The following is a 5,760-nucleotide window of genomic DNA, read 5'->3' on the forward strand; positions in this document are numbered from 1 at the left end:
ATATATATATATATATACTGGGAATTAAGATGTGTACACTGATGGCCTTTAGGGGGCAGCACTCTTAACTGAACTGACTGTGATTTCATGTTCTGTAAATAGCAGGAAATATGAAATGGACTGATGCAAAGTGAAATGCAGTGAATGTGTTAAGGTTGATGAATGTTAGTTGTCTGATTTGATGATGTCATATTCTCAGGTGGAGGGCAGGGGCCAAATACTCTATTATATTTTATACATGGGAGTGAAACAGATTTTCAAAATAATCTCCATAGAAAATGTGGATTGTCCAAATTATATTAGCCATAAACCAACAACAACTGCATTTTGACAGTTACTCTTTAGTATTTCATGTATTTGTCTAAAACATATGGCTCGTTTCCACCAGCCCTACCCTTCTCTACTCTACTTGGTTTGGTCCTACTCTACTTGGCCTGGTTGTGTTTCCACTATTCTGTAGAATCTGATACTGTATCCATGGTTACCAGGGTGTATCCATGGATATGGCTTTGCTTTTGACTGTATCCATTGGAAACAGTACCTGCTTGGCCTGGTTAGTACCAGGGCCAAGCAGGTACTAAAAAAAGTACCAGTTAACTGTAAAGTGGGCTGGTGGAAACATTTCAAATGCAGGCAAAGTAGAGAAGGGTAGAGTAGAGTAGGGTAGGTGGAACCGAGCCATATAGTCCACGCTTCCATGTTTAAGTTTTGCTGTGTTACGACCTCTTTGGTCTAGGGAACAAAAGGACGGAACACAATAGATTTAAAACTAAAACTGCGTATTTTATTCTTACAGAAATAAAGGAAAAAGGGAACAAAAGGAGACCCAACGGGTAAAACAAAAATAGCTCAAACGAAAACCAAAAGATGAAAACGAACAAAACAAAAACTACTTAGAAAATGTACCAAACAAAGATTCTAACGAATATGCAAATTAGTTACCAACACAAACAACACAACTGAAGGAACTAATACTAACAAAGCGTCTGAACGAAAACAAACATGTCACTAAATGTCAGCTAGCCATAGTGACCGAACAGAATGACGCTAGGGCGAACTGAGTTTCTCAACCCCCAGCCGCCTCGAACAAGGCAAAAGTCCATGGCTTTATTGGGGAGTGGCCTTCCAGGTGCTGCTTCTGATTGGCGAGCCTGATCCGTGGATTGGTCCGCCGTGGTGTCGGTTGTCCAATCCTCGGCCAGCCGGCGGAACAGGTGCGGACCAATTATACTGCGGGCCTCGCCAAGCGGTTTCGCATATTAAACAAAACAGAAATTATAAGCAGAAATAACGGGAGTGCACAGGAAAATCCCCATCCATAACATGCTCAATTATATACCAATATACCAAGTTTCCCCTGGTTATATATCACATATTTTGTGATGTTTATTACTTCACTTCCTTCTTGGACAATGGTTGCGTTTTCAGATAACTGGAGTAATCAGATAACCCAATAATCAGATCTGATGTGTTTATATTCACTTCAGAAATTGGATTATCCAAAAATCCAGCTTCTACACGAGCCACGGCTTCCACCTTAAACTAATCTGGGATTTATTTTATGGATAACTTTTGTGATTCTTTTTTGTTCCATTTTTTTTTTTACTATTGTTATAATATCTTTTAATCTTTGAGACACGATTTTGGCCTCTTTGTTGTAGTTTTCTGGTAAGTTTAGGCAACGTGTGAAAGATCAGGAAATCAGATTGTACGAATATCAGGTAATGTAACTTCGATTATGCTGTTTGTGTCTCAACAATAATCTGAGAACTCCAGAAATCAGATTATGATCGGATTTTTGGTCTACATGTAAATGTAGCCAGAGGCAGGAAGTGACATATGTAGAGGTAAACCTTTTCAACGGTGCTGTGCCAGACAACCAATGAGTAATGAGAGACTTCTAAGGAACTTTCCCTTTATCTATGTCACTAACTAAATGATTGTTTGAAATAAGCTCTAATTTATACTGACCACAGATATTATCCATCAAACTAGGCCAAAGGCAAAATTACATGAGGATTTGCGCTTGATGGGGAAGTTCACAGCATTTTTTATATTGTTATTCAAGAGTTTATTATCCAATTAGTTTATTTACCATTTACCATTTGAATGTGCAATGTTAATTTATTTTGTAACCAGGGACTACAGAGGGAAGCTAGTCATTTAGCTCTAATCTGGTACAGTACATGTCTCTCTCTGTACATTGTTCCTTAAATAAAGCTTAAAGTAAAGTCTGCACTTTCATTTTGGTCTTTCTGGAAAATTGAGGTCCGTTGTGAGGGATGAGGCAATGCCAAGGAAATGGATCAACAACAATAGATTTGGTCGCCTATAGGCACAACATTTAATGAGTCATTTAATGGCTTTTAACACATCAACAGACCACAGGTATCGATGGTTATCTTCTCTAACTTTGAATTTTTCTCCAAACTTTTATGCAGACTATGGTGACTGATAAATCGATTTTCTGATATATCGCGATATTGTGTGGGACGATATTGATACTTTTTATTCCGATATCGACACTTTTGATGACGTCATGCATTTTAATGTCAATTTTATCTATGAAGCACATTTAAAAACAACCATTGTCGACCAAAGTGCTGTACAAGAACAGTAACTATATGTACAATAAACACAATAAAACTTAAACACAGGTCATATATAAAGGCACAAACTGTGTCTGGTCTACATGGAACCGAAGGCCAAAGCAAAAAGATGAGTTTTTAATTTGGTTTTAAACTCCTCTACAGACTGAGCCGAGCGCACATGTAGAGGAGGCAGTTCCAAAGTTTAGGGGCCACTGAGGAGGCTCGGTCACCTCTGGACACACGCTTGGATTTAGGAACAGACAAAAGGAGCTGGTCTGCAGACCTCAGAGCTCTGGAAGGACAGTAGAGCTGCAGCAGTTCTGACAGATACTTAGGTGCCAGTGAATTTAGGCATTTAAAAACAATCAGCAGAATTTTAAACTTGATTCGAAAGGGAACTGGTAGCCAATGTAAACAGGACAGAATGGGAGTGATGTGCCGGTCAGCAGGCGAGCTGCGGCATTTTGGACTCCCTGCAGGCGCTGGAGGGATTTAAGGTCCAGCCCTGTGTAAAGGGAGTTACAATAATCCAACCTTGAAGTGATGAAGGCGTGGATCGCCTTCTCTAAATCTTTTTGTGGCAGGTAGGCCTTACATTTTTTTCTAATTTTAAGGAGTTACGTCATGCATATTAATGAGGCAGCAGTGCTCCACTGTTTCACAGTCAATACAGGCCAACAATGATCAAGAATTCAGTCAGGACAGCAGGGGGCAGCACTACAGTTTGAAGCACTTGGACCAAACACTCACACAAATAATTTATGATATTTTTTATTTTTATATATAAGATTAATTTGGGGCTGATTTATTCCTTTTTTAATAGGACTGTGGTTTCCTGTTTATTTAAATGTAAATGATAATTTGTAGCATGTTAAAATTAAGGTTAAAAGTAGCATGTTTTTTTTAATCATGATGGTTATTTTTGTGCAATATATCGATTATCGCAGTATCGGCGTATTGTGAGATAATTGTTATTGTAAGACCAGTTACCCAGAGGTTCCCACCCAACACTGCGAAGATTGTCAATGCAAGTTTGTAAAGCGCAATACAAGTGTGTGGTGTCATCATTGTGGTTTATGGATTCAGTAACAAGTTCACATCACTTGAACTCACAGTATATCACCAAACAACTCTAAATCAGGGAAGCTATTCCTTTCAATCGCATCAACAGTCAAGTATATTTTTGTGCTGTTTGCATTTATCTTCATCTTGTGCCAAACAGAGTGCTCCAACAGTTTGTGCCCGGATGTAGGCCAAATGTGGAAAAGTGACATCATTTTCAAACCATAAAACTGGCAACGTGCTTCCTGCAGGTCCTCTCACTGACGCCTCCTCCCATTGAGAGACAGAAGGCTTAGAGTAAAGACCAATGGCAGAGCAGCGTCATCTGTTTCCACTGGCTATTTGTGTCTATGAAGCTGCTGCCGTGAAGATATTTCACCAGAATGTGAGAGGAAATCGACTTGCCCGTGAAATTAGTTTTAAAGAGTATTGGGTGACGGCTTGTTTGGGGCCTTTTTATGGGCCATTTGCACAAAATGAAAAGACTAAGAGAAATTGAAATGCTCAGTGCTGACAGGCTCTACCGATTTATTCACCTTGATACAAAACAGAGTGGATAGTACCAACCATGCTGCTGTAAGGCAACTGTCTTAACATCTGAGCCCTGCAATGAGATAGAAAATTAATAGCCTAAATAGGTAATAAAACTAGCATAGGACATGTTTTAATGTTCTTGAAAATATGACTTATTTAGAAGGATAACATCACCACAACTGCCTCTAAAATCCTGCACTGTCGCTCAAAAAGTTGCTACTTTGGGTGTCATCATGTATGAGCTTAATATATAACCTGCAGTTACGCATAAGACCTGAGGTGGCAGTAGTGAGTATAAAATGTCCAACTTGCATCTAGTCTCTTTAATGAATAAATGTTGGGCAGAAATGTTGTTTTTATTTGAACTTTGATAGAGGTAAAGTTGCATAGATACAGACGGCATCTCTGGAATCGCCCATATATGGTCGTGTTTGAAAGCAGTTAAGGGGGAAAACAACTTGGAGAAAAAAACGTTCTCTAATTATTCAAAAACAGTTATTGATATAGTTTTCTACCCAATAATGATACAAAGACATGGAGAGAAGCAAAGTGGTTCAACAGCCCATAAAGACATAAATAATGGAGAATACTAACATGCTAGCATTGTGCTAGCGCTAGCAAGCGCTTCTACTGAACAATCTGCTGTGAATGAACATCCATATGGACCCGATTTAGACTTGACTTTATTTGTATGTGCTCAATAAGTTTATATTTCGCCAGAAAACGGCCAAAAAGTGTGAAAAACTGTGTTTCCCAGAAGCCAAAGTCGCAGCAGTTTGACTCACTCGTTTCACTCTGACTTAAATGGTCAGCACGGCAACATTCTAAAATTATTTGCCTTCATCTATGTCACTTCCTGTCGGTGTCCGATAAGGAAGTGGAACTTTAAACATCCCAAAAACGGTCAAACTAAAGAAAGCTGGGTACAATCTTTAGCAAAATCTTAAATATAGGCTAATTGTGTTAACAATGTTTTGGCTAAAATTGTGTCTAATGTGTCATATGCACTTTAAAGGGACACTGCGTAACATTTGGACTATGGTGTTGACATCAATACAAAACATGTTCCTAATGACCAGCTCTACGCAGAAAAGTCTATTGCTGCAGTGGGTAATGAAAGGATGGATTTGGATGAGGGCCTAACCTGTTCAAATCTTATATTCTGCTGACTTTTGTGGAGATCGCCATGGAGACGAGCTGGAGACGTACCCACTCCCAGTAAAGTTGCAGTCATGTCTGAGCCGCTCACAGCAAAAAAACATGTATGTTTGTACATTTATGAGGTACTTTTCAATGATGAAAATATCTGTCATGAAATAAATGCTTGTATTTCTATTTTATTTATTGGGTAAAATTCTACGCGGTGTGGCTTTAAGTGAAGAAAACCAGCAAAGTTTTAATTTTGGTGTAATAAAAACAAACTCCAACACCAATATATACACTTTAGTAGCGTTTTTCCCCACAAAGGTTTGCATTTGCTTTATGCAAAGAACCAAAAATAAACGACTCCCGCCTTTTATTTTGAAGGTCGCAGCCGGAAGTGCCTAAGTTTAGCCTCGCGCGCTTGTCTTTT

Source organism: Gobius niger (assembly GCF_951799975.1).
Source record: "Gobius niger genome assembly, chromosome: 11".
NCBI classification, from domain to species: domain Eukaryota; kingdom Metazoa; phylum Chordata; class Actinopteri; order Gobiiformes; family Gobiidae; genus Gobius; species Gobius niger.